Raw genomic sequence first — 24,707 nt, 5'->3', positions numbered from 1 at the left:
CATCCCCTTCCCCCCCTATTCTCCTGGAGGGTGAGATCCCCTATTTAGTGTGTATTTCCCTCCCTCCTCAAGCCAGATTCAATAGGAATAAGGTTGACCCATTCCCTTTTGCCTTCCTATTCTTCCCCTCCATTGTTGCCTCTTCTGTATGAGATAGTTGCCCCACTCTGTCTCTCCCCATCTCCTACACACAAATGCAAAAGATAAAGTAAAAAGTAAGAGGGGAAACTCTATTGGACCTGGGTGAGAGAAATACTTGGTCCAATCCCAGCCTTGGGAAGGTGGAGGTTGGGGTGGTGGTGTGGGTGGAAGCAGCAGCAGCAGTGTGCTGCTTCTAAAACTCCAGGCCCACAGACAGTGGGGGGATCAAGTGACTAATCAGAGGGCAATTGCTTGTGCTTTGTCCAGCTTGGATCTGGGTCACAGTGCCCAATGGCAGTCCTGAGGTGAGGAGGAGCACTGATGTGGGAGAGCTTGTGGTGGTTGTGGTGAGGGAATCCTCCTTGTAGTTCTGAGGCAGAAAAGAGTGCCTGTGGTCACTCACAGACCAGAGAACGGACTGTGGGAACAGTAAACACTTCTCTTAAAGATCATATCACCTTTGAAGAACTGAAAATTTACAGGTGCCTAGAAGTAGCTCTGACAACAAAACCCCAGAAATTTAGGATAGAACACTCTTCACTCTTGAAGCGGAGTCCTACTTTGGCAAAGAGCTCAACAGTCAAGTAATTGACTGGGAAAATGAGCAAGCAGGAAAAAAAAATCAGACTATAGAATTTTTCTGTGATGACAAAGAAGATCAAAACAGAATCAGAAGACAACAAAATCAGAGTCAGATTATGAACGAATGACCATCTCCTATACAGAGGTACCATATTCCCTCAATGTAAAGTTAAACATTCCCCTTAGTATTAGATTGAATATATTTGTGGTAGTCAGGCATAATTTTGGTTATAATACAGAAAGAATGAACACTTTATTAAGAACATGGCATCATTTATTAGAATTCATACAATGGGATGCTGCTTGCATTATGTATGTATGTACATACTCAATATGTACAGAGGTGTATTTGAAGTCAGATTTCCCTGTCTCTAAAGAAGAAAAGACTTTAGACATTAAAGTAAATGAGAAACTAGTTACAGATGATGTCATGGAGATCTGTGAATAGAAGAGGAGAAAAGAAAGCTTACTGCAAATTACTCCAATTTCCTTCACAAAATTTTAGGTGAGATTTTCATTTGCAAGAATGAGGGATGGAGTTACTGTGGCATATTTGAGAAAAGAAGAAAATATTTCAAACGTCTACTGTGAGGAGAGAACCCAATAGGGAGGAATAAAAAGATGACCTTGTTACAGTAAGAGAACAATAGACATTAAATAAATTTGTAGTGTACCCAGTCAACACGGTTATGCTCCAACTTCATTCATTATCATTGAGTAGGAGTCAGAGAGGTATCTGTTATGTTATCCATGACTGCATTTTGGCAGTGCTTAAGTAGATATAGGTCAAGATATTTGAATGTAAGGGAGGGACTGTTGTTGGTCATGGATAAGATGAAGAATAATTTTAGGAGGAGCAAGACACAGGAATTTTAGAGATTAAAGTAAATGAGAAGCTAGTTAGAGATGATGTCATGGAGATGTGTGAAGAGGAGAAAAGAAACCTTACTGCAAATTACTCCAATTTGTGACTTTTAAAGTTCATTTTATTTATTTATTTTAAAGTCTATTATTTTCTCCAAGAGAAGACTCTATATGTACATACTGTACATATACCACAGTATGATGGTGTTTCCATCAATTAAACCCCAAACATATGTTCAATGCAGCTGTCACTTGATGAGGTAAGTCTGACCAATAACAATAGAATAGCATGTGAATTTCTGTGATTGTGAACAGAGTCATACATGAGTATTCTTTTTAGTGAATTATAAATGCAAAGCACAGAAACTTTCTAGTACAACCTGGACACTTTTTTTCCCTTGAGGTTTAGTTCTTAACATTAATACAGAATAAGAGAGCGAATAATTTTCATTTGCAATTTAAATTAAGCTTGAATTTAGTTTTAAGGTTAATTATAATATTTCTTTAAATAGAAAATCTTGGGTTGGGGGAAAGGTAACAAATGGACTGAATACCCTTCACATTTTTAATCATTCAAGATTACAATTCTATACAAGCACATAAAGTGGAAAATGAATTTTTTAACCAAGAAAAACTCCTGACCTTCAACCAATCCCTCAGGGACTTGGACTTTTAATTGTTGTTATTCTTTTATTCATTAAAAAATGCAATCACAGTGACATGATGATGATACATGAACTCAAGCTATTTTATTCTTGGTACTCAATCTTTTTTTACATTGGTACAATCAATGGTGATAAATGATTCAACTCAAGTTAAAAAAGATTTTATACAAAAATATTAAAGAGATTTTCATCCATCTTTTTAGCTATTTAACTTTTATGTTCTTTGCTCTATAAAGCTATATTTAAGTATGAACCTCTGTAAGAAATGACCTAGTTTTATCTTTTAGATAAAGGACTTGGCATAATTTTTAGAATTGTCCTATAGTTAATAGCTGGGATTAAAATCTACCCCTAAACCTTACTGGTAGTATAAACCTGGGCAAGTCACTTTATTTAAATGAAAGCATCTTAGTATCTCCCTCAAAAAGTTCTTCGGAGGGTCAAATGAGATTATTTGCATAATTGATATTGAACTGGTTCTATGATTTGGTTAGTATTAGAGGTTACCAGTGTAGCAACTTCCTCTATCAATGAAGAGTCATGTCTCTTCTGCAATGTCTTGTATTGGAGAGTGGTCAAGAGTTCTTCAGACTTTGAAGTGCCACAAAGATAGATGGTGGATAATGGAGGGTTCAAGCTAAGGCCTTTACATAAGAATCTTCCATTTGTGGAGACTCTGAGAGGAGAGTTTGAAATCTGGATTATAACTGTTATCATTACATGGAATAGTACCATTTTTATGTATTTCTGTCACCCCAATTTTTGTTATGTAACAACAAAATTGTAATTCTATTTCAACCATTCAGTAACTGTGTGACAGTGGTCAAGTCATTTAGAAAGAAATCACTGCCCCTTGAGCAGTTTACTCATCTGTAAAATGCAACTTACAGTAACCATGTGAGTGAAGCAAGTAGTAGAGCTATGTATAGAAAAGTATTCTTCAAGATTTGAGCTCCTTCATAAATGTCAGTTGTCATCATTGTTATTATGTGATTATTTCTTGTTAAAAAGAGATTTTAATACAGTTCACATGGAAACATTCTGGGACAAGTTGCTTTCCTTTTAGTATTCATGTATATTTCATATTCTTGAAGTAGATCTACTATGCTCTGCTTCTTCTCAACCTTTCCCAGCCGTATTTTTTTAAAGCATTATAGCTTAGTTTTTATAGGCTCCCATTATTTCTATGAATCTGTATCAAATCAATTGACCTCCATTTCCATACAGTGTACTATATAAATATGTTATTATTGCATTGTGCCATAGTGGTTAGAGACAGGGAAATCTGACTTCAAATTCACCTCTGTGCATATCAACTGGGTGACCTTGAACAACCCATGTAACCATTCAGCATTCCTGGCAAATACTTTAAGAGCATAAATTGCAGAAAATATGTGAGACATATGATATTTCTTTACCTGGGAATTCCCTATGTCAATGAAATCACAGATGCAGTCTCTACCATTTATTGAATGGTGAAAAGCCTACAGCAGAGATGGATAAATAATTGTTTTTCATAGTCGAATCAAAGCATCAGGATGCAAGCATGTCTCCTATAGGCTCATTAAATGTAATCTCAATACAACTTCAATAATGGGGGGTGGCATTCTCTTCCCACACAGTGTTTTTGTGTTTTCTAATCCTTTTCTATATCTTGAAAACTTTGCCCTTCATGCAAATTTGTGATTGTAAGTATTTAATCTGCAATGAATTGCTCTGTGACTTAGAGATGAGGATACTGATGATCAAAAGGCAGTGTAAAGCTCTCGCTCTTTACTTGCAAGATGCGTTTTCAATTTTCTTGTGATATAAGACAGACATATGATGAAAGTTTCCATGTCTTGAATCCTTGTCTATTACACAGTCCAGCTACTTGTAGCTGCTATCTATCTATCTATCTCCAGAACATTTTTTTCCTTCTTCAATGAATTCAGTAGCCAGTCTACAGATGTCCTTTCCAAGTCAAGTACTGCCCTCAAACAAGAGAACTTCAACATTCCTAAATTTCTTTCAGTTGCTCAACTTACTCACCTCTCAGGACCTATTCCTCTTCTTGACTTTAGATATAAACAGGGATGGTCATCACCCTCATCTCTTCATCAATCATATAAGATTCCCTTACATTTAGCAAGACCTCTGAAATTTCTCTATCTCATTACAATCGTTTATTTTTCCATCTCCAGTGAAGTTATATGGAACAAAAGATAGAGCACTGGGTTTGGAATCAGGAAAACATATCTTTATGAATTAAAATCTAACCTCAGATCCAACTGTGTTATCCTGGGCAAGTCATTTAACCCTGAGTTCTTTGTTTGTAAAGTGAGATGGAGAAGGATGAAAACCACTCCAATATTTTTGCCAAGAAAACTCCAAAAACAAAGTCAGGAAAGTTGGACAGAACTGAAACAATTCAACAACGTATTTCCATCTCTTCCTGTGTCTTGCTTCTCCTAAAATTATTCTTCATCTTATTCATGACCAACAACAGTCCCTCCCTTACATTCAAATCTCTTGACCTATCTCTACTCAAGCACTGCCAAAATGCAGTCATGGATAACATAACAGCTACCTCTTTGATTCCTACTCAATGCTAATGAATGAAGGTGGAACATAACTGTGTTGACTGGATACACTACAAGTTTATCTAATATCTATTATTCTCTTACTGTTACAAGGTCATCTTTTTATTTCACCCTGTTGTATTCTCTGAATCCTCACAGTAGATTTTGAAATATTTTCTTCTTTTCTCAAACATTCCACAGTAACTCCTTCCCTCATTCTTGCAAATGAAAATCTCACCTAATATTTTGTGGAGGAAATTGGAATAATTTGCAGTAAGCTTTCTTTTCTCCTCTTCTATTCACACATCTCCATGACATCATCTGTAACTAGGTTCTCATTTGCTTTAATCTCTAAAGAAGAGAAGACTTTTGTCAATAAGACTAATGAAAAAGAAGCTTTGTTTCAGCCTTGTAACTTTTGCCTAGCATTTGATTATGATATTTTCAGGTCAACTCTCTTAAAATTTCCTCTGCAATTTCTAAAATGGAACAGTACACTCTTCCATCTAAGAAGCAGTTTTCTTACAGCATGATAGCATGAATTAATATTGTACAATATTCTATTTATGAACTAGTTCGCAAAGTTAAGTCTGAGGTTGTGACTGGAATTATTCATTGTCAAGCCTGTACTTCATTACTACTATTAGCTTTTTCACCAGTCTGAGAATTTGAAACAAGGTATAGAAATTACAAAGATATAAATTAAAGCATGACACCAGGTTAGGTTTTCTAATTAATAAGAGCTGTTTAATAAAAGTGGAAAAAAATTCCTGGTGATTTCTTTCTCATGGGAGATTTGCAACCAGAATATAGATCACCACTTATCTGTTATGTTACAGAGGAGATATATTTCATGTTATGGGTTGGCACTAAGGCTATTTTTACCTCTTGAATTATGTAATTCCGTACCATCATTCCTTCATTCAACAAATATTTATTGAGTATCTGATCTCATTTGTAAAAGGAAAAGGGCTGGACAAGATGTCCTCTAAGGTTCCTTCCATCTGTAATCTATTACCCTATATCCTAATAAATGCAAAGTCCCTCCAGAAAGTGATATAAGGAACACAAAAATATAGCAGCATACTTTAGGTTGTGTAGGTCCTGTTTGGTTGCTTGGAAGGATAGATAGCATTGAAATAGACACAAATGGAGGGCAGTTCATTTCAGACTCAAGAAAATGTGTGAACTTAGTTGGAGAGGTAGGAGAGGGTGGGATAGTCTTCTGGAACTTGAAATAGTGTAATATTATGAATGAGTCAGTGTATTGTAATAGAAAAGGGTAATATATTTATTATTAGAATATCTTGGTTGAGAAAAACAATCATGCCATTTTCAAACTGTGACTTTGCACAGCTAACACCCCCAACTGAACCTGTTTCCTTATCTGTAAAAATGGAATTTGAAGCATATAATCTCAGAGATAATTTTTAGCTATGAAGTCCTATGATCTGTTTATTTATGAAGACACTGTCAAAATACTTTGAGAGACAATCTATAAAAGTAAAAAAGTATTAACTCAAGAGGCCTAAATATGAAACCTGGCTTTGCCTTTTAGTAGCTTTGTGACCTGATGAGGCGTGCTAGTTTTCTGAGGCTCAGTTTCCTCTCCTGTGAAATGCTGACTATAATATTCATATTTTTTACCTAGTAAATTTCTAATGGGAAAAAATCTTTGTAAAATAAAACTTCCATATGTATTGTTACTATCATTTCCTGTCAAATAGCACAAAATCCAAACTAGATTTCCATCTTTCCATATTCAGAAAATCTAAGACTAGAAGTTCATATATCTGTGACAAAAAATGATTAAGGACTCAGCTGGAAATTTGCTGCTAGATATTTCAGTGAAAATATTGCTTCCAAAAATATATATACTCCAGCAAGTAATCTAGTTTTACTACGAGTGGGGTACAGTGAGCAGGAGTGTGAGGTGATATCAGATGGTAGCAGACTATGTAGGTCATTTATACTTAATGTTGTGGATTATGGGAACCTGAATAAGAGTCTACAAGTGTTTGACTTGAAATTTACAAGAAATGATGTCATCATACTTAATCCAATCACCAAGGTGGTATTTCTATATTGAAATTTCTTTTGTGTTTGAGATTTAGGCATATTGCTGTAATATAAGCCCTTTTTAGCAATTATGTTTCAGTGTTTGTGATTTGTGCTAAATTCATATGTGGGTCATCTATAAATACTGAATTTTTGTTATAAAAAGTTTTAATACAGGTTGCAACTCCCTAAACTAAAAGTGTATTATGTAGATGAGCATATAGATGTTATAGGACATAGAAAAGTAATTGGAGTTTGATTTTTATAAAGAACAAAGCAAATACATAGTTTAGGAATATCAGTTATTAGAAGTGATGTGCCAGGGATCTTGACGCCAATTGTGATTCTCTTTGGTATAATAATCTTTGTATGTTAAATATAATTCCCTCCCTGAGGCTCATTGGTTAATCTGTTTGCTTTAACCATGTTGGGATCAAGTGCTAATAGCAAAGTACAAATATGTTGCCTGAATAAGAACTACTCGTTTAACATTTTTTATTTATTTGATTATGAACCTATGCATATGATAATTGAAGACCATATCCCCCCCTTTCCTCCATCTGAATAAAATCCAATGCAAATAAATTTAATAATCATCTGCTGAGTACATTTTGTATAGAAAACACTGTTAAAAGGTGGGTAGAGGAAAACAGAAGATTAAATGGGACACAAAATACATTTATCAAGCCTTTATTAGCTTCCTGATACTATGCTATGTACCAGACATAGAAGTATCAAAGCAGGTGATTGTCTTTGCTCCTAAGAAACCTGCATTTCAATAGCGGAGATACTCCATGGAAGAGACTTTTGGCCAGCACACTCTATTTCATTCAGAAAATTACAGAGATGTTAGACAGAGCCATATGGGAATATGTTAATGTACCATTTTCATGAGGTGCAATGACATATTTGAATGCAATAAGATTCAATAACTGGAAAGAGAAAGGGAAGAGAAAGAGCTGTATGTATATGGTGGTTGGTGAGGAGGTATCCTCATGGTAAAATGAAGCATGGCCCACGTGTAGTGGTCCCTGAGATAAACTAAAATTGGTAGGAGGAGTTTTGGGGTTTCAGGTGATGAAAGTGTAAGCACTATAAAGTTTGTCTTCTGACCAGGGCTTAAAATCTAGAATAGAGAAGTGATGATATTTCAATTACCCAAACAAATAGTATACCACAAATACTATTTAACATCTTTAACATAAGATATCCAATTCATGTGCATGTCATGATATTGTCTCCCTGATGTCATGGTCCTCCTCAAAAGACAAACAGCAACCTCTGTGAGTAGTAGTAGGAGCTGCCCCACTGTAGACCCAGCTAGAAATGGCCAGATAAGCAACATAGTTCCTTCCTTCTTTCCTTCCTTCCTTCCTTCCTTCCTTCCTTCCTTCCTTCCTTCTCTCCAAATGGGGTATCTTAGCCTTATCTGCAGGTGCTGTGCCAAAGGCATTTAAATTTTGATAACTGAAATCTCACAAGATATCTTGGGATTTATGAGATACATTTCATTGTTAAGGACCATACCTTAAACACAAATCTGGGAAAATCTCACTCTTTGGCCAACAATAGGTCCCCACTTGACAAGCCCTACTTGGTCATTGTTTGGGCCATAATTGACTGAGAGTGAATGTAAATAGAAATTGTTTCTGTTTTGGTCAGAAAACCTGACTGTCTTCCCCTCCCAAATTAATTTTTTTAACTAGGATGAAGAGGCCATTCTCTGCCTCATTTCTTAGGTAGCCTTAACCACTGAATAGGCATTGCCTCAATCAGACTGAAACCTGTTAAAGACCTTAGCTTTAAAAGGCCAAGATCTCCCACTACATCTAGGACCATCTCCAGTTATCTTGACCTATATTTTACCACTGGATCCAGAAGGCTCTGGAGGAGAAAGTGAGGCTGGTGTCTTTGCACAGTCCTCCTTCACTTAAATACAATTCACTTGTTTGTCATGATATCACCTCCCTTATGTCACAGTCCTCTTTGAAAATGAAAGACAAACATAACCTCTGAGTAGCTAAAATTATCATTATGTCATTCTGTTTACATGATCTTGTAATTAACACTGAATCATCCATTCTAAACAGTAAACCCAACTGTCCCCAATCTTGTGTTGTTCACACACACACACACACACACACACACAACTGAGGTGACCCATGCAGGTAGGAAGTAAAAGTGTCAGACCTGAGATTTAAAACCACAGCCTCTACTTTGAAATCCGATATTCTTTCTCCTGAAACAGACTGTATCATTCACTAGTTGTTAACATTAATTTCCCTTTGCTTTCGATTATCAATTTCATCTTGTCCAAACCTCACAGATGAAGAAACTGAAGCTCAGAGTGGTCTAGTAATTTCTCCATTTTCACACAGCCAGAAAGTATCAGTGGAAAAACTTTGAACCAAGATTTGCCTGACGCTATCTAGCAGAGTCGAGGTAGTTCAGAAAAGACGATTATTCTCAATGGTATCATAATTTGTTGATGCAATCTCTCTTGATCTCTAGAGATTCAGACCATCCATAATTCCCATTTTTCTCTAATCTTTTTGATGCTGTAACCTCAATATACGTCATTATGTCTGCTCACAAAGCTGAAATACCTTTAAATAAAACTGCAACTGCCTTTTTTTCTGGAAATTTAAAAACAGAGTTTATTTTTGCCATCATGGTGTAGAATTGCAAACATGTCACCTTTTTAAAATTCAGTTAACAGAATATGTGAAACACAATTGAAGGCAAATAGCAATAGGTGTGATTCTTGGGCATATTGGGGACAACATCACCTACATTTTCATCAGATGCATAGACAGATGAGCCCGACGTAAGGCAATTCAGTAAAGGAAAATGTGTAATGTAAAATAAGGAAAATTAGGAAGTCATTTTTCATACCACAATTGAATTCTACATTTTCCCAAATAATTCACAGCAGTGCCCTTTTTAATTTCCTCAGCAGGTCACCATCCTCCCTTAGGGACAATTTTTTTTGGACTGGTCATTAAAAGACATGTAGCTGATTTCCTTTTGAAGGAGAATCGGAGGTTGAGTTTGAGGGCAGAGAACTGATTGAGATGGTTTAGGAAGACAAGAAAGCTGCTAAGCTGCTAAAATATTTAGGCTTGCTATAAAGAGACAGCAATGTCTTTTCATATTTTAACAAGAGGGTGAAAGAGACAGGATGAGAGAGAGACAGAGACAGAGACAGAGAGACAGAATGAGAATGAGAATGATGCACGGGTCCTACCTCTCAGTGGGTTGGCCTTCTGTAGGGCTTAGGGGATGGGAAATGGTAGTTGCTCACTCTGGAAAAAGACTGTACCTCAAAGTCATTCACCAGAAGGGTGAATGTAATATGAGGACACCTATACAACCATTTCTAATTTTCCCATGGTTATAATTTTAGAACTACAACTTCTAGTTAAATTATAGGGACTGGTTACTACACTTTGTTGGAACAGAAGTTTTTCTAAAATGTATCATTCAAAAAAATCTTAGATACAGATTTGACTTTTAGGATCTAATTATAACTGAGAAGTGGGAGAACACACCAAGCAAAATTCAGAATAATGTTGTGTACTATTGAATTTGGAGAGAATGCAATGCAATGAAAGAGAAAATAATAGGTCTTAACTGGGAAGGTCTGAACATGTCACCCTAGACAATTTTTGGTACTTCCTAGTTACTGCTAGAGAAAATATCACCTTCTCAGCTTGGCTTTTGAAGTCTGTCCCAATCTGATTTAGCTATGGATACATTTTTAGACTAAAACTCCCTATTGATCTCTACCTCTTGTAAAGTCTTCAGCTTTTAAGCCCATTTCCAGTTCCACCTGTTACAAGAATAGTTTCCTGATCCCTCTAGCTATTTGTCTGCTCACCCTCTTGATGTCAATGAGTATTTATTTAGCTACATAAATATTATATGTCTAAGAGAATGTAAACTGACTTCCTGAATCCCCCTTGACCATACTAACTATATCTATTTGTATATACTCTTTGTTTAATTATTTTAGAATGTGTGTATCCTCTGATAGAAGATAAGTTCCCTGAGGGCATGGACCTGATATTTCACTTTGCCATTTATATTTCCAGTGCCTAGGCCAGTGTCCAGAAATTGTAGGTACTTAATAAATACTTATTGATTAATTGATAAGTATCCTTGAGGATAGGGACTATTTTCTACCTTTTTATATTTGTATTCACAGCACCTAGCTGAAAGCCTTGCAACTTTATTTATGTTTATTATATAATCCTTCAGTGGAACTAAATTGAATTGGAAAATTTGGGAAATGGATCTTTTCCTCTCTCTCCCTTCTTACCCCTTTATCTTTTTATTTTCCTGCTTACCTTCTCATGCTTCTCTTGCTTCTTATATTTGAAAGTCAAGTTTTCTGTTCAGCTCTAGTTTTTTCATCAAAAATGCTGGAAAATCCTCTATTTCATCAAATGACCATATTTTTCCCTATAGCATTATACTCAGTTTTGCTGGGCAGGTGATTCTTGGTTTTAGTCCTAGATCCTTTAACCTCCAGAATATGATATTCCAAGCCCTTTGATTCCTTAACGTAGAAGCTGCTAGGTCTTGTGTTATCCTGATTGTGTTTCCACAATACTCAAATTGTTCCTTCCTGTACTTTCTGCTTGTAGTATTTTCTCCTTGACCTGGCAATTCTGGAATTTTGCTCTAATATTCCCAGGAATTTTCTTTTTGGGATCTTTTTCAAGAGGTAATTGATGAGTTCTTTCAGTTTCTGTTTTGGTCTTTGGTTCTAGAATATCAGGGCAATTTTGCTTGATAATTTCTTTCAAAATGGTACCTAGGCCATTTTTTTTATCATGGCTTTCAGGTAGTCCAATAATCTTTAAATTATCTCTCCTGGATCTATTTTCCAGGTCAGTCATTTCTCCAATGAGATATTTCACATCACCTTCTATTTTTTCATTTGTTTGGATCTGTTTTATAGTATCTTGATTTCTCATAAATTCATTAGCTTCCAATTGCTCCAAACTATTTTTGAAGGAGTTATTCTCTTCAGTGAGTTTTTGAAATTCCTTTTCTGTCTGGCAAACTTGTTTTTTTAAGGCATTCTTCTCCTCATTGCCTTTTTGGGCTTCTTTTGCCATTTGAGTTAGTCTATTTTTAAGGCTTTTTTTTTTCTTTAGTCAGGCTGTTGACTCTCTTTTCATGATTTTCTTGCATCATTCTCATTTCTCTTCCCAATTTTTCTCCACTTCTCTTACTTGATTTTCAAAATCCTTCTTGAGCTCCTCCATGGTCTGTATTCAGTTCATATTTTTTCTTGGAAGCTTTTGATGTAGTTCTTACTTTGCTGTCTTCTTTCTGTTCCATGCCTTGATCCTTTTTGATCCCCCAAAAGGAATCTATGGTTGGATTAAGTTTCCTGGGCTTGTTCATGTTGCCACTCAATTACTTGACATTTGAGCTTTTGCCACAATAGAACTCTGCTTCCAGAATGGAGAGAGCTTTGTGCCAAATTGCTGGGGTTTTTGCAGCTGCTGGAGCTATTAGTTGGGCACCCTCTCTACAGACACCACAATATCTGGCTCACTGGTCACATACCTCAGGACCAACACCCAAGACTTCAATCCAAATCCAAGCAGGTTAAAGCAAGAGTGATTACCCTCTGAATGATCACTTGTTCTCCCTGCAGTCTGTGAGCCAGGAGCTCCTGGGACAGCCAGGCAATGGTGGCTGCAGAGCCACCACACCTCTGCCGCTTCTCACCCTGAGGGCAGCCGGACCTTGCTCTTGGTCCCCCTGTTCCCACAGAGTTCCACACTGACCTTTTACTTTCTTTTTGACATTTATGGGTTGACAGTTCTGGAAACCACCAGAGCTCTTGGTGATTCTCTTTCCTGAAGTGTGGTCTGGCCTCTGCTGGTTGGGGCTGCCCTGGGGCCAGGAAAGAGATGGTTCACTTGGGGCTGTGCTCAGCTCCAAGTCTGGTGTGATAGATCCTTCCTGTCAGCTTGTAAGGCTTCTTTCAGTGGGAGCTTTGTTTCTCTTTGTCTCTTTGTGGGTTCTGTTGTGGCTTCTGTAGCTCTAAGGTTGTTTAGAGTCATTTTTTTACATGTATTGGAAGTGATTGGAGAGGAGCCCACACCAAGTTTGTTCTTCTACTCTAAAATCTTCCCCCTCCCTCTTTGTAACATGAAAATATGAAACAAAACCAAAACTTCCTGTCTACAGGTCTACCATTGAAGCCATATCCCATGTTGGATAGAGTATGTGATTTGGCATCAGGAGGATCTACGTTAAAATTCCATTTCTATCATTTACTAGCTGAGTCACCCTGGGCTAGTCATTTCATAGTCTTAGGACTCAGTTTCCTTATCTGGCAAATAAAACTCATAAGATCCTTAGGACATATTTTAAAAAGTATTATGAGGAATGATATAAGACAAATAAGTAACTCCAAATTTTACAGTATTTTATTATCAGTTATTGTAACATGGATTTTTTTTCAGTATTGACAGATTCTTTACAAATGTTACCACCTTTTTTTGCCATTTTGTTGTCACCACTGAAGAAAATAAGGTAGAATGAAGAGAACTGAATGACACTCAGAAGTATTGCCAAGGGTGAACTATCACTTATCAAGCTGCTTAGAGTTGGAGTCATTCAAGAAATTAGAGAAAGCATGGTGTATTAGTAAAACTCCAAGGAGATGTATCCTGGAGAAGGAGACAAGAGAGGTATCCTGGGCTTTTGCATTTAGTTTCCTTCCCAATTACCCTTTGACTGGAGGAGAACATGCAAGTTTAAGGTGCCTAGAATGTGTTGGACTATCTCTCCTCCATTTGCTGTTCTAGAGTCAGAAATGGATCCACTGACAGCAATATCTTCTTTAGGAATATAGAACAAAATGAAAGTGTGCCTCCACACAAACCTCACGAAAGTAATTACCACATTCCTTAACAGCAACTTTGTGAGCAGTGCAGGATGAGGTCAATTAATCAGTTAATTAACATACATTTGTTAAGATTCTACTACTTTCCAGACACTATGCTAAACTAGAGGGATACAAAAAAAAAGACAAAAGACTGTCCCTGACCTCAATTAGCTTACAATGGAATGGAAGAGATAATGTACAAGCAAATATGCATTAAGCAAACATATTCAGGAAAATAGGACCCAATCAACAGAAGGAAGGCACAGGAATCAAGAGGGGTTGGTGAAGGTTTTCTGTAAATGGCAGAATTTTAGTTGTGACTTAAAGGAAGTCAGATGGGTCAATACCTATAGTAGAGAAGGGACAATGTTCCAGGCCTTAGGGATGACAAGAGACAGTATCTGGAGCTGAGAGAGGAATTGCCTTATTTGTGGAATATCCAGGAGATCAATAACCATTGGATTGAAGAATATGTTGGGGAGTAAAGTATAAGAATACTGAGGAGGGAGCTAGGTTAGGAAACCTTTTGAAAGTCAAATGGAACATTTTGTCTTTGTTCCTGGAGACACTGGGAAGCCACTGGAATTTATTGATCAGGGGGTGGGTTTGACATGATTGAACTTGGGATAAAGCAAAATCACTTTAGTGCTTGAGGGGAGGATTCATTGGAATGGGAAGGGACTTGAGGTTGGCAAAACCCCAGCAAGCTACTATAATAGTCCAGACATGAAGTGATGAGGGCCTATGCTAAAGTGGCAGTGTCAGAGGAAAGTAAAGGATTTATTTTAGATATCTTGCAAAGGAGAAATTGGCAGGCCCTGCCAAAAGTTTGGATATGGGTGGGGGTGGTGAGAGAGAGTGAGAAATCCAGGATGTGTCCTAGGCTGAGAGCATGAAGAACTGGGAGGGTGAAGTTGCTCTCCACAGTATTAGGGAAGGTCAGAAAGAGGAACGTTTATGGGGAAAGATAATGAATTTTGTTTTGGAAATGTCAAGTTTAAGATCTCTATTGGGAATCCTGTTCAAGATGTCTGAAAGGCAGTTGGAGATTCAAGATTGGAGATCAATAGCAAAAAGAGAGGGAAAAGAAAGGTAGTTTTGAAAATTATCTTCATGGGGATGATAACTAAATGCATGGCATCTTCTGAGATCATTTATTACAGTAGTATAGATTGAGAATTGACAGAACCCAAGGCAGAAATATTAGGGACACTTATGTTTAGAGGGTATGATCTGGTGGAGTGTCCAGCAAAGTAGACAAAAAAGGAGTGTTCAGATAGAAAGGAGAAAAACTTGGAAAGAATAGTACCTCGAACAACTAAAAAAGAGTGATCAACAATGTGAAAGACTGCATAAAAGTCAAAGAGAATAAAGATTGAGAAAAGGTCATTAGATTTTGCAACTAAGATGATTGGTAACTTTGGAGAGAGTAGTTCCAGTGAAATGATAATGTCAGAAGCCCGATGTAAGGGTTTAAGAGAGTGGAAAGTGGAGCCACCTATGGCAGTTAGTCTTTTCTAAGAGTTTAGCTACAGAGGTCAGAGCAAATATAGAATGACCATTAGCAAATGGAAGGATCAAGTGAGTCTCACCCCTCTCTCCTAAGTGGAGACACATGGACACATTTGTAGGCTATAGGAAAGGAGCCAAAAAAGAGGAAAAAATTGAAAGTGAGTGGGGATGACAGAAGAAGCAGTCTATTGGAAGAGACAGGATAGAATCTGTTGAACAATTTGGGTTTAACATTGGTAAGTTTGAAGCCCTTGAGACAAGGATGATGGAGGATAAAGTGGTAGAAAACACCTGTTCCATATGAGATAAGGAAGAGAAAAAGAAAATACCTTTTTGCTACATGTACTCTCCATCTTTGAACCCAATTTCCTTTGAACTATGCATGTTCTTGTGGGAGAAAGTGCCATAGATTTTTGGTGGAATGTTTTGTACCAATTATTATTTCCACCCCAGTCAATATCTCTTTCTTTAAAAAAGTTACGTTAAATTGGGTGACTAACAATTCCCAATGGATAATTTTTAGGGAAAAGCACACCAGTGAGAACTCATACCAATGGAATTAGAGGATAATCCCTGTCTCCTTAGGGGTTCTAGTAGAACCTTGGAGTGGGGGTAAACGTAGCATTGTTCTAGTATCCAAAACTCATTTGTGAGAGTAAGGTGGGATAAAGATCATCTTAGCATACATGGTCTACATTTGGATTGCCATGTCCAAAGAATTCACAGCCAAGTTGACAAAATATTGTTAATGAGTCTTTATGCAATTAGCACTACTGATCCTTTGAAAGCACAAATAGTCTATTGCTTAGCCTGTACTTGAGGTCTGTCCAAGGAGATAGAATTTGCTTGCAATGGGTGAGGTTCAGTGACGAGGAAGCTAAACAAGGTCAAAACCAGTCACTGCACTAAAACCATTGGTACAGAAGAAAAACAAAAACAACAGTAATGGAAACAACTTGTCCAGACATAATTCCAACCTAGTCTGCTGATTCTTAGTTTTACTCCTTCTGCCATCCTCTCTAAGTTTTATTTCTTTTTTCCTAATCTTTATTTATCTTATTTCTTCTGATTTATAAATGTTTTCTCCTCCATTAGAATATATGTTGCTCAAGGGTAAGAATTGTTTCCATTTCTTGTGTCTCTATCACTTAGCATAGTAGATGCCATAGAACAAGTGTCTAATATATTATTTCTTGATTAGCTCTTTAATACCTCAAAGATGTTATTGGAATTCAAAGAATGTTCTACTTTATGGACTGGGTAATAAGAAGAAAGAATATATTGTTGTCCTTGGATTGATATTTTTAAATGGAATTTAAAATAATAGCATAGGAATATTTACAAGATATTTTTTTAAATAAGGTAATACCATGGCCATAATGAAAACACCAAGGTACTTGCCATACTTGTTAAATAGATACTGAAAGGAATTATATACCCTAAGTCACTAGGTTCTAAACAATAACTCACCAGAAAAGCATTATTTCAACTGCTGGATTACTTTTTTTCTCCTTTCTATGTTAAATGAAGGTCAAATTCTAGGTATTACACACAAGGAAAAGTAAATTTCACAAAGCAAGTTTATGGTTCTTTTAAACTTAATCATAACCACCATATCTTCATTGCTTCCATATAATTTCTATGCATTTTCTAACTCAGCCTTTGAGGAAGGGAAGAGAATCATCTCCTGTCCTTGAGTCACAAAGTGGATTGGATTCTAGCATTTGAGTTTACTTTTAAAAGGATATCCTTGCCAACAGCTGTAATGCTGTTAGCATGGGGAATAAAAGGAAGCTTGCATCAGAAAGTGGGGAAAGAATTGATATGGGAAAGAATTTCCCATAGGCCTGAGCCACTTATCTAGAGACTGATCACCCTGCCATATGTTAGTGCCCTAGAGGGGAATCAAAATTAGATGAGGGCCATGGTCTCAGTAACATCAAGATGATAGCCTGTTCAGTGGGCCTTTTAAATGAGATTATTACCAACAGTGAAGCTGCGTACGATGCCAGAACTGGTGAAATAAAATAAGACTATTTCAATTTGTAAAAAGTGATTTTGTTCATTGGAGAGGCAGTTATTAAGTCGCTCCATCATTCAACCTGTCCTGAATGCCTACTATATTCATCTGATCATATTGACCCTTCAATGGCCCATGCCTACACAAACAAAAAACATTTCTATCTTAATTGGCTAATACAGACAGAATAAGCTCAAGTTCAGAAACAAGATTCTAAATTTAAAGAAATAGAACTTGAAAATCATGCCACTAGGAACTTTCCATCGCTTTGTTGACAGCAGAAATTAACCCTCAGGTAGAGAATTGAAATGAAATTCCTCAAGCATAAATGTTAGAAAACCAGACTTTGCTTTTAATAGTCTTGCAAAAAATGAAAAACGTATAATGTGTATGTTGTTTCCTCTGACAAAGTCCCCTGTATCTCCTCTTTAATTCAACTTGGTTGTAGAATCAAGCTCCTGTTTTCACACTCCAGCTCACCAGGAGCGTGAAGCTAAATTATAATATTGTCTCCTTTTCTATTTGGATGTGTCAGTTTTCATATTATGGCTTTCACACCTACACTGGCTAAGACTAAACAGCCATGTCATCTGAGACAACCTAGCATCTAAAGTGGGAAAATTAATTTCAATTTCACCTAAGCTCAAGCTCCTGCTGTTTCCTATTACCCCCATACCAGGATATCTGTTACATTCTCTTATCAAATAACTTATTTATTAATAGTGACATGAATCTAAAGAGTTTCAGTGAAAGTTGTTTCTGGGATTTTCCCTAAACTTTAATAAATAACTTTTTGGTTGTTAAGAAGACATTATAAAAATAACTTTTCTCTTTGGACAGTGGTTTAAATCTAAAACAGAGTGCATAAACTTTGATATAAGGAAATTTTAAAAAATGAACTGGCATCCAATTTGTATAGGGAGAACACATATGCTGGGCATGATAGCATGGTTTGTAATTCCTATTCCTGGGAAAGACTGAGTCTGATAAATTGTTTAAGTTAAGAAATTCTGAGGTGCAGTAAGGACTAGAGGCAATTGGGTATCCACACAAAGTCTGGCACCAACATGGTAAGTCTCTGAAAGCAGGAGGCCTAATGAAGAATGAATAGGCTTTGTTCAGAAATAAGTCAAAACAGGTCCATACTGATCACTAGTGGGACTGGCCCATGAGAGGTGGCTGCAGTTCCTGCCTGGATGAGATAAAGATCCTTTACCTTAAAACCAACCAACCATATAGATGCAAGACTACATATGCAATGCACACACAAACACCCACACATATACATACATGCATGTATATACATTCACAGATATGTACATATAACACACATAATATAAATATGTAGTGCATGCCTTGCATGTCTGTACATATACATATACATACTGACATATGTATTATGTGTGAATACACACAAAAACATATATTCCTTTAAATCGATTAACATCGATTAAACACCTATTAGGTTTCAGGCACTAGGCAAAATATTGGGGATACAGAGAAAGGCAAAAAAAAATCAGTCCCTACTCTCAAGGAACTCAAAATCTCATGAGAAACAAAATTCAAACAACTATGTACAAACAATCTACATAGAGGATAAATCAGACAAAATCAACAGACAAAAGACACTAGAATTAAGAGTTATTAGGAAAGGTTCCCTGTAGCAGATAGTATTTTACCTGGGTCTTTAAGGAATCCAGGGGAAGAGATGTCAAAGGAGAACATTCTAGGCATGAGAGCCTGTCAACATGAATGAAATCAGAGAATGGAGTATCATATTTTTTTGCTTGTTTTATGTGCATGTATGTATATGCACATATATATGTGTGAAATATACATACACACATGCCTACATAATACATAGGAGCCTAAATCATTGATGAAAGGTGGAGGAGTGGTTAAAAATAACAACTTCGTCGATTCTTTTTTTTTCCCTGCCATTTTGTAGAATGTAAGATCCTTGAGGTAATACCCATTCAGTAAGTCAACCCTAAAGGACCTTGCATTCTACAGAATGGCAGGATCCAGATAGCTCTGGAGGAGAAAGTGAGACTGGTGACCTTGCACAGCCGTCCCTCACTCAAAGCAAAGTCAACTGCAAGTCATGTCATCATTTCCCTAATGCCATGGCCCTCTTCGAAAATGAAGGACAAACACAAGTTGTGAGTAGACTGAACTGCCTAAATGGGGACCCAGCTAGTTGGGTAACTCATTTCATCCTCTCCTCTCCAAAGGAAGGTAAATTTTAGTGTCCAGACGATGCCCACTTAACTTGGGATTTCCAGGATAGATTCCTCCTTCCTTCCTTCTTTCATTCCTTCTTTCCTTCCTTCCTTCCTTCCTTCCTTCCTTCCTTCCTTCCTTCCTTCCTTCCTTCCTTCCTTCCTTCCTTCCTTCCTTCCTTCCTTCTTTCCTTCCTTCCTTCCTTCCTTTCTTCCTTCCTTCTTTCTTCCTTTCTTCCTTCCTTCCTTCCTTCCTTCCTTCCTTCCTTCCTTCCTTCCTTCCTTCCTTCCTTCTTTCCTTCTTTCCTTCCTTCCTTTCTTTCTTCCTTCTTTCCTCCCTCCATTCTTCTCTCTCTCTCTCTTTCTTCTCCCTTCCTTTCTTCTTTCACAAACTTTAAACCCAGTTCACTCTGAAGCTCATAGATTGGACCACAATAGGTCCCTGCCCAAGCTCCACTTAATGGCTGTATTTTGGGCCCTCCTGGCTTAGAGTGATTGTCAATGGTAATTGTTTCTCTTTGGAACAGCAACCAGGAGGGTCTGCTCCTCCCAGTTTGATTTCTTCTTCATTTTTTCCTAATTAAAGAGGACATTCCTTGACTTACTTCTTAAAGAAACCTATTCACTGAATGGGTGTTACCTCTCTCTGAGTGAAAAGACCTTAGCCTAAAAGGGCCAGGGTCTTCCATTGCATCTGTAGTCATCCTGATGAATATCTGGTCACTGGATCCAGATGATTCGAGAGAAGAAAGTGAGACTGGTAACCTTGCAATGCCCTCCTTCATTCAAATCAAAGTCAACTGCAGGTCATGTCATCATTTCCCTGATGCCATGGTCCTCTTCAAAAATGAAGGATAAACACAAGATCCTTGAAGTCACAGAGAATTTAATTTTTTCTTTGTATTACCACCATCTAGCCCAACAACTGACACATAGTAGGAACATAGCAAAGGTTTGTTAAATAGATCTGAAATTTATTATTAATTTTCTATTGTAGGTTTTCTTTTATTGATTCTATATTTGTAACCTATGCCAAACACACATACATGCAGGCATACAATCAATATTAAAGCAGAAGTCTCAGAATCATGGGATCTCAAAGTTGGAAGAAATCCTTAGGGTTCATTTAGGCCAAATCAACCCTGAGAAAGAATTATATTTATAGCTTCCAGACTCTCATTGAACAATGCGGTACAATTTTTCAAGACAAGTATTTCTTAACTATAATTTGAACCTATGTAATAATTTTCAATCTGGTCTCTCAGACACTTACTAGCTGCCTGTCCCTGGGTAAGTCATTTAAGTTCTCTTTTACTTAATCCACTAGAGAAGGAAATGGCAAACTCCCTAATATCTTTGACAAGAAAACCCCAAATGGGGTCACAAAGAGACACAACTCAACAACAAGAGCAAAACTTTTCTTTGGGCATACCATATTGCAAAATTAAAGTTCAAAGAGAAATCAGAACATATCTATTTCAACACATATAGCTGGGGACATTAAAATTTCTTTTGCTCATTGTTACCCAGCTAATAACTGGCAGAGTGAGAATTGAAATAACAATAACAGCAACAATGATATTTATAGAGTACCTTAATGTTTAAAAATGGGCAGCCACATAGCACAATATAAAGAACACTAGGCCTAGAATCAACAAGGCTCATCTTCCTGAATTAAAATCTGGCCTTGGATACTTGCTAACTGTATAATCTTGGCAAATTACGTAACCTGTTTTGCCTCAGCTTCCTATAAAATGACCTAGAGAAGAAAATGGCAAATTATCCAGTATTTTTGCCACAAAAAACCCCAAATGGCATCACAAAGAGTCAGAAACAGCTGCAGTGACTGGAATGAAAATAATATCTATAATAATATAGTCATATGTAATAATATAATATAATGTAATATAACATAATATAATATAATAATATGATAAAAATAATAATATCTATAAAGTACTTTATATATGAGCTCATTGGATACTCATCGTAAGTCTGTCAGCCAGGTAATACAGGTATTGTTATCACCATGTTACTTCAAGAAATTGAAACTGTAAGAGATTAAGTGACTTTGTTGTGTCCTTGAGTAGTTTATGTCAGAGGAACAATTCAAATCTAGGTCTATTTCCTCTCAACTCAGAGCTCTTCCTCTTACATCATATTATACTAGAAGTATTAATTTGAAGATTAAAAGATTAAATATGTGAATTTTCTCTCCTTTTTTCTATTACCAGTTTTACTTTTAGCTATAACATTTGAATTTAAAAATGTAAAGAATTGGCTTTCTTATTCAGGCTTTCCTGAGTCCCTTCTTGGTTATGTAAACTTGGGCAAATCAATCAACCTTAAATTATACTTGAAAATACTCTAAAGCTTAAAGTTACTGAATTATTATTAATACATATTATCAGAAATTGACCCTGACTTCAGTGAAATTGTAACTCAGAACAAAACAACCCAACCAACGTAGGGTTTAAGTGGCATATATAAAGAATGTTGTTTTGTTGTTATTATTGTTGTTCAGTTGTTTTTCAGTTGTGCCTGAATCTTCATGACCCCATTTAAGATTTTCTTTTCAGAGATACTGGAATGGTTTGCCATATCTTTCTCTAGCTCATACAGATTGGAAATTAAGGCAATTACAATTAAGTGACTTGCCTGGAGTCACACAGTTATTAAGTATCTGAGGTCGAATTCGAACTTGGAAAGATGAGTCTTTCTGGTTCCAGGTCTGGGATTCTATCCACTATACCACCTAGTTTCCTATCAAATATTGTTGTATAAATTCAAATTGGGATTAGAGAATACTTCTGTTGCAAAATTTCATCATCATGCCTAGTTGTATGTCTTGATGAGGGTCCACTTTCTGTCTTATCTACAAAACTCCACTTGATTTTAGGCAATCATTCCTATCTCTCCATTCTTTCAATTGGAACCTTGGAACCTTGAGTTACTGGACGCTGATAGGTGAGAATTAGTTCTATCTTACCCCAAACTTGTCCACTATGAACTTCCTGGCCATCTCCATACTATACCTTCATTTATTTATCTCTTCCTTTCCTACTCCCTTTCAGTGTCGGGAAAGAAAATGAGGTCAGAAAGAAATATGAAGAGAACTAGAGGCACTGATCATAGAGTTCGTATATATTGTCTTCTATAATTGGAGGGCAGGTTGTGGTACAGTGCATGCCAGACCTGGAGTCAGGAAGACTCATCTTCCAGAGTTCAAATCTGACCTCAGACAATTACTAGCAGTATGACGCTGAGCAAGTCTCTTAAACGTGTTTGCTTCAGTTTCCTTATCTGTAAAATAAGGTAGAGAAATAGTAAAACACACCAGCATCTTTGCCTAGAAAACCCCAAATGGGGTTAACAAAAAGTTGCACATGAATGAAAATAATTGAACATCAACAAATTTCCAATTAAAATATAAGTCATTTGAAGACAAAACCTTTTATTTTCTTGTATTTCTATAGTAGTACTTAGGATAGTGACTAGGATATAGAAAGTTTTAATAAACGTTCAATCTCTATATTTATCATTGCTGGCAAATTTATCCCATGGGATATCAGGCATTAAAATGCAGCATTTGAACATAATTGTATTGTGTCAATTCCAATTTAAATGAAGGGGCAAAACTACCCCCATTTTTGGGTTTTGATGTATTGTTTAGGTAGAAATACTTTTTTATTTGAACAAAGCAATCAGAACAGTGTAATTAGGACTGGTTCATGTACTTGAATCAATAAAAGACTTTATATAAAAGTCTAAGTAACACCTTAATCATTTTGTATAAAAAGAAGACATTGTCTCATAATTCAAGGCATTATCAGCATCTACATACAGGAAATTGGAGCTATTGCAGCATGGAATTGACATATATGTTTAAGGAGCAAACAGAAGGCTCAACCATGAAAGAGAAGGGACATATCAAGTGGAGTCATTGGCTCTATAGACACAAAAGGGCAGCTCTTTTATTAAAAAAAAATGTTTCCTGGCTCAGACACTTAGTATCCACCCAGAAACACCTGGCCATGTAACCTTGAGCAAGTTACTTAACCCCAAATGCTAAATACACACACACACACACACACGCACATATATATATACATACATATATATATATATATATATACATACACACACACATATATATTAGTTTTCAATATTTGTTTCCACAAGATTTTGAGCTACAAATTTTCTCCTCATCACTCCCCTACATCCACTCCAAGATAGCAAGCATACTGAATACCCCTTCAAAAAGGGCAATTCTATCCCAAACTTCCTCTCCTGATGGCAGTCTATTGATAGACATTATAATATAATGTACTATTTTATTACTCAAACTTTTCCAATAAATTGATTTTACCCCCCAATAACAAAAATAGAGGGACTTAAATAGAGGTGTAATAGATGTAAATGTAATGTTAGGCAGAGAAAACAATACCTAGGTGTTAGGAATTTCCCTAACTGGGGATCAGTGATCATGACTGAATTCAGAACTTTGTATCAGAAATAAACTGCATATAACTGAAGGGGAGGAAATTAAGTAGGTTTAATAAGGGGTTAATATAATCCCCCTGGCTGGAAATAAGATGATTATTTTAACTTTTTATATTAAATTAAAGACAAGGGTAATAAAAGAAGAAAGTTAATAAATGTTTACCAAACACAATGAGGTTTTCTCTTGGGTCATGCACTCCATTTGTCATGACTGAGGCATATTTTAAAGTTCAAAGTCTTAATTGGAAAAATATATGTCCCAAAAGTATTCTTATAGCTAATGACTATAATATAAAATCTTAAATCCATTAGCATCAAATATTTCTATTAGGTTTCTTGAAGCTAATAGAGATCACATGTAAGATGTTTATCACATACACAAGGACATACATATATACATATGTACATATGTAAAAATGTATGATATAACAGTTAAAATGAAACTTGCTTTGAAAGAATTTATGATTTCAGATACTTGCAAAAAGAGGATGAAAAGTAATGAAAGGAAGAAAAGATAATTCCTTTTAAGAATTTGCTTTTCTTTCTTTCTGTTGTTGTTATTGAGTCATTCAGTCATGTATGATTCTTCGTGGTCCTATGGAGTCTGTTGAAGTTTATGTTCATTGCTTCCATGACTCTATCTTTCCAGCTCACCCACCTTCT

Source organism: Petaurus breviceps, unplaced genomic scaffold (assembly GCF_028583685.1).
Source record: "Petaurus breviceps papuanus isolate PSGF00001 unplaced genomic scaffold, PetGlider_PUasm1.0 225, whole genome shotgun sequence".
NCBI classification, from domain to species: domain Eukaryota; kingdom Metazoa; phylum Chordata; class Mammalia; order Diprotodontia; family Petauridae; genus Petaurus; species Petaurus breviceps.
This window is presented reverse-complemented; position numbering follows the sequence as displayed.